The sequence below is a fragment of the Gordionus sp. m RMFG-2023 genome, chromosome 1 (assembly GCF_954871325.1).
Source record: "Gordionus sp. m RMFG-2023 chromosome 1, tfGorSpeb1-WG-v2, whole genome shotgun sequence".
Classification (NCBI taxonomy): domain Eukaryota; kingdom Metazoa; phylum Nematomorpha; class Gordioida; order Chordodea; family Parachordodidae; genus Gordionus; species Gordionus sp. m RMFG-2023.
The window spans coordinates 67,377,748-67,393,477 of NC_088775.1; positions in this window are offsets into that span (position 1 = coordinate 67,377,748).

Sequence of the window (15,730 nt, forward strand, 5' to 3'; positions counted from 1 at the left end):
CGGGTATCTTTTTATGAAAACTATGGGCGGGCTGAGCGGGCGGGTTAAATTTTTTTAAAACATTGGGTGGGCAAGCTTTTGGTTCAAAAACTCACCCAATGCAGACTTCTATGCGGAAGTACCTCCATTTAAAAATTAGCAAATTCTTCAAATTTTTAAATTAACAACCTATTTTTTTATAATGGAACCTAATTTTAAATAATTAGATTAGCACTCGTTTAAACAAACACATCAACATTTAAATAGCATTCTTTTAAAAACTTAGGGTTTGTTATATTTAAATAGCATATTCTAGTTTGCATTAAATCATTTTATTGTTAAAATATCCTTCTATGACTTAATCAAAAGCAATATGGTAAAAAATAAAAATATATTATGAAGAAAATTTGTAATCAATTAGATGATATAAACCAGTTAAGGGACATCACTAGCTTTATTAAAATAAGGCTTCCAAAAGGTGCTATTTTTTGTACTAGCTAAAGACACACTAATTCTAAGCATCAAAATAAAATAAAACTTAATTAATAGAATACGTTAAGATTTTAAATTAAATATACATTAATTTCTGTACTACTTTTATTCAGAATAGAAGGCCGGACTCGACCACGTGATTCCGTATTAATATATTAAATAATAAGGGTCTTATTACATTTTAATAAATTTTGGTCGGTATTTAGCAAATTAGATTGGTATTTAAAATATTTCATACATTCACTTGGTAGTAAGCATCATTAACCTATTAATTACACATTTTTGGTACTCCCCTTATAAATTTTAAAAATAATAACAAATAGTTAATGCTGTACTACCAACTATCAAAATATTGTGAATATGTTTTTTTCTTATTCTAACTTGGTGGTTCCATCCTTGGGGGGGGGGGGGGTGATATATAGAAGGCCGGACTCGACCACGTGATTCCGTATTAATATATTAAATAATAAGGGTCTTATTACATTTTAATAAATTTTGGTCGGTATTTAGCAAATTAGATTGGTATTTAAAATATTTCCATACATTCACTTGGTAGTAAGCATCATTAACCTATTAATTACACATTTTTGGTACTCCCCTTATAAATTTTAAAAATAATAACAAATAGTTAATGCTGTACTACCAACTATCAAAATATTGTGAATGTAAAATAATTATTTTTTAGAATATAAATTCAATTAAAAACCCTTACATTTATGTAGGCATTAGTATATTGTTGGCATTAATATAGGTTAAATGATAGAAACTCCAACCTTTTAAACTACATTTAAAATAGCAGAAAGTGATCCATAAATTGTTTTATTTGGAAAATAATGTCCATGATTGTGGGCATTTGATCGAAATGAGCATATCATTCTATTATAATAATTATAATTAAGTATTAATTATTACAGCAATACATTCTGTCCTATTTCATTTAAAAATTTAATAGATGACCCTCCAATAAATTTATCCTACCCCTAGTTACCCCCCTTAAATGCCTACCCCCTATTCCACTTATAAAAAATGATGAAAAATGTTACCTACCCACCTCTCATATAGACGCTGCTTCCAGCTCACTAGAGATTATTCACAATGCCTATACATCCTTAATACTGCGCTTAATCCGCTCCTCCTTTCTTTTCTCTTAAAAAAATTCACAGAGATATTAAAATTACTCTTTAAATCATTCCTGGAAAATATATTTAATCACTTTTAGCTCAGATGCCTTGAAAAATGTGGTGCATCAAATTAATATCTTCATATCCTCTACTTTTTCTCTTTCATATTAAACAAACAATTAATATCAGTGTTGTAGTCCTATAATGTGTATCACTCCTTGCTATAATAATTTGAAGTGTATATTACATCACCCCTCTTAAGGCGGGGGGGGGACACGCTATAAAAAAGTGGGGGCACCCTAAACTGGTGAAAAAATAGAGACAAGAATTTGAGGCAAAAAATTTTTTGAAAAATTTTTATTTATTTTTTTATTAGTTCATATCTAAGCATTTCATATAAAATACATAATATCTACATTATAAAAAATAGATATTTAAAAAGCAGGGGCGTCGCTAGCCTTACAATCTCAGGGGACTAAAAAAAAATTCATGAGGGCTTCGCCCCTTATGCTTTCCGATTTGCGGACCTTCGGCCCGCTTTTCCCCGGTTTTGGCCGGGTTTTAAATTTATTATACTTTTTTTAAATCTGAACAATTATTCTGAATTTTAATTTTCTCATTTATTATCTTAGGTAAAGGGCATATAAATAATTAAAACAATACTAGATATTTCTAAAAATAGAATTTTTTAATATAAAATCTATTTATTACAGTATAAAATATTTTCGATTGCTGATATAAAAAAAATTTGCGTCTAAAGAAATACAAGTGATAAAAAAGATTAACATACATATGCCTCAATTTATAATAGTTTTAAAAACCACATAATGCAATAATATAATTCTTAGCAACTTACATTGACAAAAGGTTATCAAACTAATATAACTCTCTGTTATCATTTTACACATTTATAGAATGAACTAATAAGGAAAAATTTATAGGCCTAAACCAAATCAACAATTCTTGAAGAAGAAAGTAAATCCAAATCATAAAACTACTAAGTGGTTAAAGTTTCCTTTTAGATGACATGATGGTTAGATAAGTAATCGAGAAAATTATTGTGAGATATTAAATTTCTAAAATATTATATCATCCATTTTAAACGATATATAATATATAAACGACTACACAGTTGACAAATTATTGTTTATCCAAAATATGCAATCATATGTTCTCAGCCGTTGTAGTAATAAACTTAAAATACATAGTAACACAAATAATATACACTGGTTAATTTTCAGTAATAACCATGACACTCACGATGTAAACTAGTATCAAAATTTATTATGTTGGATAAATTGATAAAATAAAAACACTAAAAATCTTTGGAAGAAATAATTGTGCAAATATATTGAAGCCTTGAGTTATTTACACGGCAAGGATGCCATATTAGAAATGAAACATTTTGGAACTATAAAATAAGGACCAGAATGATATGATGAAACAATTAAGATTTATATATTGTCGCACCACCTCTAGTTGGTATATTATATCTTAAAATAATAGTAGTTTGTAAAAATATCAAAAATATACTTGTATTAAAAATTTAACTCAACACTGTTTTTTAAAAAAGAAAAAAATAGCATTCCTAACGTAAAAAAGAAAAGATATCAAATTTATCACATCTATGGTAAGATGAATAATAAAATGTTTAATTTTTAAAATATTTATAACTAAATAGATTGCAGAAAATTGTTACTATATTTATTATCAATTATAATATTAGCTGTAATATATTATAACTGTCAAATACGTCTATAAAAGTAGCATTTTATCTAATATAAAATGCTACAATTGTATATAATAGAGGATTATAAATTATATGTCTACTTACTTACTTTTTATAATACTTATTTGGACCTTGAAAATATTTTTAGGAATAGGTATGATAATAAAATTTAAAAATAAATATACAGTTGATTAGTCATTTTGAACTCTGCTAATTACAATATTAAATTTTTTAGTTTTGAATTAATAAATGATTATATTTATTTAAATAGGGTTATAAAATATTTAAATAATAATAGTCAATTAAGCTTCAAATGTTAATGCTAAATTAATATTTAGTGAGTGATATTGATATTCTATTTTTAACACAGAATTTGATTGCAAGCTGACATAGTGAAAATATAATTTATTTGTATTAATCTAATTTAATATTTAAAATAGTATTCATTTAATAAATATTTAGATAGTCTTACAATTTTTAAATAATAAAATTAAATCTATATTTTACTTAATAGAATTATAAAAGAAATCTTTCAGGGGGCAATCAAAAAAATTTATTTTTAGTTCAAGGGGTTAAGATTCCATTAAAAAAATTATTTTTGCTTCCGGGGGCTATTCAAATTTTCCAGGGGACTCGAGCCCTGCGCTCCCCCTCCCCCCTAGCGACGCCACTTTTAAAAAGTAATATAAAAATTGAAATAAATTGCATAATGTAATTTTTTAGGCATTTTATAATTACTAGTAGATAGCCCGTCAAAAATGACGGAGAATGAGGATTTTATTCGTTTTTTTAAGAAAGATGTTACCTTTTATTTAAAATCATATCCAATTTATATAATTTTTAAACCCCCCCCCTCCCCATTTAGGTCAAGTCCAAGCAATGTCATTGAGTCCAACCCATTAGGACTAAGAGTGGAAACTATTATTTGAGTCAAAATATATTTAAATGAGCTTGTACCCAATACCAAAATTCTTTGTAAATATATTACTGGTTACATAAGACTAACATTTAATATTAAAAAATTTCAAGCCAGGTCCAAGCTCATAATATTTGGAAAAAATTTCCACGCGTTCAAGACTTTATAATTTATAAAAAAATTTCTAAAGCCTAGCTCAACCCATAATAATTTTGAAAATTTTTTCCTAGCCCGGCCCATAATAATTTGTATAAGATATTCCCAAGTCAGGTGCAAGCAAATATTAATCTTGAAGAATATTTTTCAAGCCCAGTCCATCCCATATTAAGTTTCAAAACTATTTCCCAAACCCGGAGATAGTTAAATTTCTAAATAATTTATCAACACATGAAGGGGAAATCTCGGATTTACCAATTAGTGGGTTAACTCCTTTTATAAAAAAATTTGATAAGGGCTATCTATATCTTTTGCTAAGTACAAAAAAATGCTATCTATTTAAATTACAAAAATGTCATTCAATACTAATGAAACTTATATGCAATTTATTTATACATTTTTTAAGAAATTTGTTTTTCTTGCCATATAAATTTAGGTAATTTTTTTAAAAAATGATGAGGATTAATTATTACTCTGTGTGTCTGGTAAAATTAAGAGCAAATCCTTTATGACATTTTAATTTTTGATGGAAAAGCGACAAAATAAATCTGGGCAGTCGTCTGCAGAAGAAAAAATTAATGTATAATATCATCCCATTTAGGGTTGTAGGTGAAAGTAATGAATAATGACGGATTACCAAAGCAGTGTACAACTCCCATTGCGTCCTGATAAAGCTGCTGAGGCCTTGGGCTACTGGTAAAAGAAGAACGCGAAATGATATTTCTGCCAAAGTGTCAATCTTGGTATCCCCCTCTAAAATAGAATCATGAACGACATTGTCAACTCAACCATAAAACGGTCGTAAGTATTGTTATAAAGGCCATGACAAAACTACCGCATATTTTCCCATTAATAATGTTAATGAAATTGGCCGCACTACACATTCACCTTTGAACATCTCTCTAAATATTCATGAAAGTTCCTCAGGGAATCGGATAAAGTATTATTTATAATAACTCCTAATGAGGTGAATGATAGTGGAATTAAATGCTTATATTTGTTAAAAATTAGGCAGAGGTGGCATAGGGATTGTGGTAGTGGTGATAGAAATATCATTTGTAGGCAACTGGGTGTATAAAAACTTGGAGTAGATTTTAAGTTTAAGGATATGTTAGGAACGCCATTAGCGATCATATAAGATACACTCAAAAATTGAGAAGCAATGTAGGTGTGAACAATATCCTGCAATTCCATTAAAAGACAACGATATAAAAACGGAACCTGGTTATGTCTGTTTTCTATCTCATTTATACTATCATGTATATATAATTGGGCAAATTTAGGTGTTTTCCCTAATGTTGGTAGGAGTGAACCAATGCGATGATGAACCTGTCCATTAATTTGAAAGGTATAATTACCTGATCGCGAATTGGATAAATTATTATTTATATTCACTCCTAGTGAAGTGAATGACAGTGCGGAATTATAAGCTCTTATGTTCGTTAAAAAGTGGGGTGATGAAAAATGATTCCCTGTAAATAAACGTAATAAATTTGGTGGTAATTGGGAAATTTTAGATAAAAATACCTTCCCATTCAAACAACATGTAGAAAACTGAATATTTATACATGAGCTTTTTGATAATTTTTCTCCATTCCACATTTTAACATTGCAGAAGGCGCATATTTCTGTCATATTTCCGATATCTAATATAGGTGAGTGGTGGTCATCAAATATATGTCGAAATATACATGGTAGAGATGCCATAGGGAATGTGGTAGTGGTTATAGAAATATCAGTTGACGGTATCTGGGTGATTATAAAATAAACCTATATATATAAAACATTAAAAACCTGTAAGGGAGTTAATATCAGGCGTAGGTCCTTATTATCCTGCATACCTGTAATTCTAGAACGGGTAAGGCGTTTGTTGAGTCGCCATTTTTTCTTTGCTTATCTTTAATAGAAATATCATGTTTTGTAGCTATGTGAGGAATTAAATTTGGGTTAACCTAAAAAAAATAAGGAAATCAGGCATAAATATAAAACAATATTATTGAAATAAAACGAACATTACAATACTGTACTGAATCTGTAAAGGGGTCAATATATGCATATCTCTAGTAGTTGGGAGGCTATCATCAAAAAATAAAATTTGTCTAGTTGGGGACTTGTCAAGACTATCTTGTTTTTCTGAACATTTATTTTGTGTTTGTTGATTACTAATGGTAGATATATCAATATTTAAACAATTATAAGGAGGAAATAAAGAACGGTTTGTTATCTAAAATAAAAACTGAAGAATAATTTAAAAAATATAAATGCATTGAACCTGAAGAGGAGTCAATATAAAATTCAACTCCCTAGAAATAGTGGGGACATTATCAGAAGCTAAAATAGATGTATTCTATAATATAAAAGAGTATAAAAAAATTAATATATAAGGCTAACTTTATTTTGAGTTGTTAGTTGATTTTGTAGGGCCTCGCTATCCCTAGTACGTTTCTTTTTTTGATTGATCAGCCATATTTTTCATTTATTAATGACGGATAAATCACCACCTGTACAATCATTAACTGGGGTTAGGACAAGGCTTGTTATCTAAAATAGAAACAAAAGAATAAATAAATAAAATAAATGCATTGAACTTGATGAGGAGTCAATATACAATCCGTACAATCATTAAATGAAGGTAAGACAGGGCTTGTTATCTTAAATAAAAACAAAGAATAATATAAAGAATATAAATGCAATGAACCTGAAGAGGAGTCAATATTAGGTTCAACTCCCTAGAAATAGTTGGGACATTATCAGAAGCTAAAATAGATGTATTCTATAATATAAAAGAGTATAAAAAAAAAATATATATAAGGCTAACTTTATTTTGAGTTGTTAGTAGATTTTGTAGGGTTTCGCTATCCCTAGTGCGTTTCTTTTTTTGATTGATCCATCTTTTTCTTTTATTAATGACGGATAAATCACCACCTGTACAATCATTAACTGAGGCTAGGACATGGCTTGTTACCTAAAATAAAAACAAAAGAATAAATAAAAAAAATAAATGCATTGAACCTGTTGAGGAGTCAATATACCACCTGTACAATCATTAAGTGAGGTTGGGACATGGCTTGTTATCTAAAATAAAAACAAAAGAATTAATAAAAAATATATTAATGTATTAAACCTGAAGAGGAGTCAATATTAGGTTAACCTCTCTAGAAATAGTGGGAATATCATCCATCATAAGCTAAGTATTCTAATATGAAAAGTATAAGCCTTTTTAGTATATATAGATGAATAACTTTATTTTGCATTTGGTAGATTTTATTGGGCTTCATGTCTAAAAATATTTTCTATAAAAAAAATAAAATAAAATCAATAAAAAAATAAAAATAAGTACGTACCGATGACATGACGTAGCGATGATATGACGTCACAATGACGTAGTGAGGACATCGGAAAATTATAATATAGATAATAATAATTATAAGACATAAGTCGGAATCAGTAGCAACACTATAGGAAGGTGGGGGGGGGGGGGCTCGAGCCCCTAAAAAATTGACTAGCATCCTCAACGAAATTTTTTCAATGGCTCCCTAATAGCCCTATGAACGAAAAAATTTTTTGAAAGTCTCCTGAACATTTTTTTAAGAATTTTATTATATATTATATAAAAATTTGATATTATTTTTAACTGATTAATATGACTATATAAATTTTTATTAATGAGCGCTATTTAATTATTAGATTAAATACATATAAATTATATATTTACAATGTTAACAATTGCAATCGAATTCTTTGTTAAAACTGGTATATCAATATCACACATAATTACATTATAGTGTATACTATTTATATGTATTTTATATTTTAGAATTATGCGTTCTATTTTATATTATAACTATAGTTTTTAAAATATGATAAAATAGATATTAAATATTACATATTATATAACAATTAAATAAATTTTAAATACGTAATTACAATGACTAAATGTCAATCAAGTATTATGAGTTAAAGCTTAACTCATTTTTATTTTTTTAATTATTTTATAACCATAATTAAATTAAATATAATCATTTATTCAGTGTCGTCATGAATAGCCCACTAAAGCAAAATTTTTTTTTGATGGCTCCTTAATATCTCCTTGAACTAAAAATAAATTTTTTGATTGCCCCCTGGACTATTTCTTTTATAATTCTATTACGTAATATATAGATTTAATTTTATTATTTAAAAATTAATAAGACTATCTAAATTATTATTGAAAGAATACTAATTTAATTATTAGATTAATACATATAAATTATATTTTCACTATGTCAGCTTGCAATCAAATTCTGTCTTAAAAATAGAATATCAGTATCACTCACTAAATATTAATTTAGCATTAACAGTTGAAGCTTAATTGACTTTAATTATTTAAATTATTATATAATCCTAATTAAATAAATATAGTCATTTATTAAGTGAAAATTAACAAATTTAATATTGTAATTAGCCGAGTTCAAAATCACTAATCAACTATATTATTCATTTTTAAATTTAATTACCATGCTTTCAAGGTAATTATAAGTATAAGAGATTTCTTTATAAAAAGTAAGTAGACATATAGTTTATAATCCCACATTATTTATAATTGGTTATGAAATATTAGGTAAAATGCCACTTTTACAGACGTATTTAGTTATATAATATATTACAGTTAATATTTTATAAATTTTACTAATAAATGCTTTTGATAATAAATATAAGTATCAATTTGCATTCAATTCTTTAACGCCATCAATTTATTTAAAATAATTATAGAAATTAAACATCTTATTATTCATCCCACAATGGATGTAAATTAAATATTTTTTCTTCTCTTTTTTTACTTGCTTTTAGGAAAGCTATTTTTTTCTTATTTGAAAAACAGTTTTTATTTAAATTTTTAATACGTGTATATTTTTGATACTATTACAAACTACTCTATTTTAAGATATAATTTACCAACTAGAAATGGTGTGACAATAATATATAGATCTTAATTGCTTTCATCATATCACTCTAGTTCTTATTTTATTGTTACAAAATGTTTTATCTCTAATATGGCATCCTTGCCAAGTATATAACTCAAGGCTTCAATATATTTGACTGGATTTGTATCCCAACAAAGATCATCTTTCTTTTCTTATTCCAACTTGGTGGTTCCGTCCTTGGGGAGAAGAGGCCAGATTTGACCTCGTGATACCGTTATAATATATGTTAAATAATAAGGGTTTTATTACATTTTAATAATTTTGGTAGGTATTTAGAAAATTAGGTTGGTATTTAGAAAATTTCTATACGTTAACTTGACACTATCTATCATTAACCCATATAGTCTTATGATTTGAATTTCGTTTATACCTCTTTAAGAATTATTGATATGGTTAGGTCCACAAAATTTCCCTTATTAGTCAACGTTATATTAGTTTAATGACCTTTTGTCAATGTAGGTAGAATTATATCGCCCTGTGTGATTTTTAAATACCATTATCAATTGAGGTTAACCTTTTTTATCAATTGTTATTCTTTAGACAAAAATTTTTTTTATATTCGCAATCGAAAATTTAATATTGTAATTTTGAATTAAAAAATATTATATTTAGAAATACCTTGCATTGTTCTACTTTTATTATTTGTATGCATAATAAATGACAAAAGATGAAATTCAGAATAATTGTTCAAAGTTTACAAATTTCAATTAAAAATGTATAATATTTTAATATAAAACCCAGCCGATAGCAGGGTAAAAGCGAGCCGAAGGCCTCCCATATTGGGAGTATGGGGGGAGGCGAAGTCCACATAAATTTTTTTAGTTGAGCCCCCTGAGATTGGGGTGCCCCCCCCCTTTGTTGATTATATTTTAGACAAAAGAAGAGAAGGCGATGAAAGTGTTAACAATTATATTTAATTAAAACATCTTTTACTCATTTATTTTATATTCATTAGATGATGAAGAAATAAGAAATTAATTTTAGATGAATGCCTTAAATAATCGAATGGAAACAATATTGTTACTGATGATATTTTAGAAAAAGGAAAATGAGGCAATGAAAGAGTTGGAGTTTAACAATGTAGATTTAAAATATAGTTTTTCAATTTCAAACTAAGCTTAAGATAATAAAAGAAGATTAATTGTAGTTCTGAGAAATGCAAATATTGGAAGTAAAAGAGTTTAGAGAAAGAAAATAGGCAAATTAATTAATATATAAGATATTTTATTTGTAAAACAATAGAAGCTATATATGAGGTTCTACCTGAAGATATCTCTGATGATATTAAATTTTCTAATGTAATTTTAAAATTAAATATAGGCATGGAATCTAATGAGCAGGGGCGCCGCTAGCCTTTACAATTTCAGGGGGCTCAAGGCCGGGTTCTATATTAGTATACTATACATTTTTAAAATTTGTTAACTCTGAACAATTATTCTTTAATATTTTGTCATTTATTATATTATGCATACAAAATAAACTAGCATATAAATAATTAAAACAATACAAGACATTTCTAAAAATAATATTTTTTAATACAAAATCTATTTATTACAGTAAAAAATATTTTCGATTGCTGATATAAAAAAATTTGCGTCTAAAGAATTACAAGTGATAAAAAAGGTTAATTTATTCATACATATGCCTCTATTGATAATAATTTTTTAAAACCACATAATACAATAATATAAATCTTAGCAACTTACATTGACAAAAGGTTACGAAACTAATATAACTTCTGTTACCATTTTAGACAATGTTTTATAGAATGGACTAATAAGGATTTATAGGCCTAAACCAAATTAACAATTATTGAAGAAGAGATAAACGACCAATCTAAATTATATGGTGGTTAGAACTTCCTCTTAGGATGACATGATGGAAGCTAGATATGTAATCAAGGAAATTGTTGTGAGTTATTAAATTTCTAATAGATTATTTTCCATTTTTAATGACATATAAACGACTACACAGTTGACTATTATTGTTTATCTAAAATATGCAATCATATGCTTTCAGCAGCTGTATTAATAATCTTAAATTACATAAAGATAAACACAAATAATAGATGCTGGTTAATTTGCAGTCATAGCGATGACACTCACGATGTAATAATATCAGAATTTATTAGGTTAAATAAATTGATAAAATGAAAACACTAAAAATCTTTGGAAAAAATAATTATGCAAATATATTGAAGCCTTGAGTTATTTATATGGCAAGGATACCATATTAGAAATTTTAAAATTTTAAAATAAGGACCAGAATGATATGATGATTAAGATTTTATAATATTGTAGCGCCACCTCTATTTGGTATATTGTATCTTAAAACAAAGTAGTTTGTAATAATATCAAAAATATACTTGTATTAAAAATTTAACTCAAAACTATTTTTCGAAAAAGAAAAAAATAGCTAAAAACAAGTAAAAAAAAGAGAAGAAAAGATATCTAATTTATTACATCCATTGTAGGATGAATAATAAAATGTTTAATTTAAAATTATTTTTAACTAAATAGATGGCTTGAATGCAAATTTTTACAATATTTATTATCAAAAGCATTTATTAGTAAAATTTATTATAATTTAACTGTAATATATTATATAACTGTTAAATACGTCTATAAAAGTGGCATTTTATCTAATATTTTATAATCAACTGTATATAATAGAGGATTATAAATTATATGTCTATTTACTTACTTTTTATAAAGAAATCTCTTATACTTATTTGGACCTTGAAAATATTTTTAGGAATAGGTATGATAATTTAATTTAAAAATAAATATACAGTTGATTAGTCATTTTGAACTCGGCTAATTACAATATTAAATTTGTTAGTTTTCAATTAATATTTGATTATATTTATTTAATTAAGGTTATATAATAATTTAAATAATAATAGTCAATTAAGCTTCAACTGTTAATGCTAAATTAATATTTAGTGGGTGATATTGATATTCTATTTTTAACACAAAATTTGATTGCAAGCTGACATAGTGGAAATATAATTTATGTGTATTAATCTAACCTAATATTTAAAATATTATTCATTTAATAAAAATTTAGACAGTCTTATTAATTTTTAAATAATAAAATTAAATCTATATAAAATAGAATTATAAAAGAAATCGTTCAGGGGTCAATCAAAAGAATTTATTTTTAGTTCATGGGGTTAAGATTCCATTTAAAAAATTTTTTTTTGCTTCAGGGGGTTATTCAAATTTTTCAGGGGGCTCGAGCCCCTGTGCACCCCGTAGCGGCGCCACTGCTATTGAGGATGTTACGGCATGCCTTATTGTTGGTAGCAACAATCCATATAGTTTATTGAATAATGAACAGGGTTGCCATGTCTTGCCCCATCAGCGGGAGACTCCCGTAATTTTTTAGTTTACACGCAGACATCTCTCTCCCGCAAAACTACCGCAATTAAAAATCTCCCGCAAATTTTTTAATTTTTCCCGTATTTTTTTTTTAAAATGTATTTTAACAATTTTAATTTATAAATAATAATTTTGAGAGACAATAATTGATTATTTTTATATTTTTAAAATAAATTTAGAATATTTATTCGAAAATAGTTTGTAACTTTCTATCCTGTTTTATTTTTATCCAATAATAAATCAACATTTCATTCATATAAGTCAGTACAGGGGAGTATATCAACATCGATTGCATTACAAAAATATTCTCCAAAAATAATAAATAATACAGATGCAACTACAGTTGCGGAAATCGTATACACCTATAATGTAGTTCAACATTCACAGAGCTATATCATCACAATGAGGGTCGAATCTTTTTCCCATGATATTTAACGACTCCAATATAAGTGAAAACCTTACTTGTGATAGAACAAGAGCAAGGCTATCACAAACAGATGCATCTAATAAGGGAAATATTAAAACATTTCCCTTGATCCTTCGCTATTTCAACAATAATAACAACATTTCAATAAAACTGTTAAAATTGTTTTCTTTGGATAGTGAAAATCCAACGATGTAGCTAACCACATAATGGTAAATATAGCTGATTCAGGGTTATCAATGATTTGAATGTCAGCTGCGCTGATAATGCCTCTGTAAATTTTGGCAAAAATCAAAGTGTATTTACAGAATTGAGGCAGCACAATAATGACTTATTAATACCAATTGGCTGTATATGCCATATACTACATATTTCTTGCAAGAAGGCAATGAATGTACTATCGGTGGATGTCGAAATAATTGTGATGAAATGTTTTAACGAATTTAGTTCATCAATTAAAGAGTTAATGAATTAAAAGAGTTGGTGGAGTGGTCTGACTTGGGATGGTGTGAGTTGCTGCGATACTTTCCTATCTGGTGGTTGTCATTAGTACCTGCCATCGATAGAATTTTAAAATTTTACAAACCCTTAAAAAAATACTTATTAAATAAAGATTTTAAAAGCTCTCCTAAAATTTTGAAAAATTTTTTCGAGTATGAAATGGCAGAAGCATATTTAGGATTAGTTTCACATGTGGGAAATCTACTTCATTCAGTTAATATTTAGTTGCAATCAGAATATTCTTTATTAATATAGATTTACAAAATCATTCTACAGCTCTGTTCATATCTACAGTTAAAAATTGATAATAAATTTTATGGCGCTATTGCTAAAAATATTTTAAAATGTTCAAATAATACTCTAATTAAAACATTTTTAAATGAAGCAGATATTTTTATTGAGACAATTTTAGAATATTTACAATCAAAATTTGATTTTAATTATTTACAAATATATAAATATTATGACCTTGGAACATTTGTAATTTAATAAATATATTAAAAATACCGAAAGACATAGATGTATTGTTTGAGGAGATTGTAATTCTCTCTATTTTTTATGATTCGCAAAAATACTTAAATTAGATGGTCTAAAAGCAGAGAAGAAATGGCTAGAACTTTTTCGTAATAACAATAAATACTCATGCTTAGAAAAAAGAGGCGAGTATGTCTCTTTACCTCATTCATGCCTCATCCAAGCGCATTTTTAGCCTGATGAGGATTGCCTGGAAAAAGGAGAGAAATCGGATTTCTTTAACAACATTAGAGGCCGAGCTAATGGTAATGGTTAAACAAATTTATAATATGTCATGCCAGGAATTTTATAAATATCTTAATAACGACGGTAAACGTTTAGTTTCATTATTTATATCTAAAATAAAATATAATTAACTTTATAACTCTTTAATTTTCCATATTTTTTTTATATTTTATAAATTTTATTTATATATTTGCATAAAATAAATATATTTTTTACATTGTAAATCAAAAACAGAGAGCATTACAATATTTTCAAACAAGACATCAATGTCTATCGATATTTTTAAAATATTTGAACATTTTAATATAGTTTTAGCAATGGCGCCATAAAATTTATTGTCAATTTTAAATGAACACATCTGTAGCGTAATTTTGTGAATCTTTGTTAAGATTCTTCTGATTGCAACTGTACATTAACATCATGTAGTAAATTTCCTACATGTGAAATCATTCCTAAATATATCTCTGACATTCATTATTAAAAAAATTTTTCAAAATGTTAGGACAGCTTTTATAATTTTTATTTAAGAAATATTTTTTTAAAGATTTATAAAATTTTAAAATTCTATCGATGGCGGGTATTATAACATATCGCAACCATCATTGTGCTGACTCAATTCTGTAAATACACTCTGGTTTTTCCCAAATTCATTGAGGCATTATCAGATCAGAAAGCTGGCATGCAATTTATTGATAATCCCGAATCTGCTATATTTACCTTTATATGGTTAGCTATGTCTTTGGAATTTTCACTATTTGAGGGGAAAAAATTTAATAGTTTTATTGAAACGACCTTAATTTTGTTGAAATATCGGAGGATCAAGGGAAATATTCTAATATTTCCCTTATTAGATGCATCTGTTAGAATTGCATATGTATGCCCATATTTAAAATCGTCAAGAATTGACCTCCTGGATTCAGGTTCTAATACATTGATGATATTCCTGCTCGTTTTTGTTCTACAGGTAAAGTTTTCATTTATCTTGGAGTCATTAAATATTATGGGGAAACGATTCTACCCATATTGTAATGATAAGTAGCTCTGTGAATGATGTACTACAAGATAAGTGATTACAATTGCCGCAACTGTAGTTGCATCTCTATTATTTCTCATTTTTGGAGAATATTTTTGTTTTGCAATGGATGTTGATACACCCCCCTGCACTGATTTTAATAATGTGATTGAACTTTAAAAATAAAATAATTATCATTAAAATGAGTACAATATTACCTTATTATATATTTAAACGTGATACGTGATAATTAAGCGCCTATCCCTATAATGTTATATACACACATACACGGTA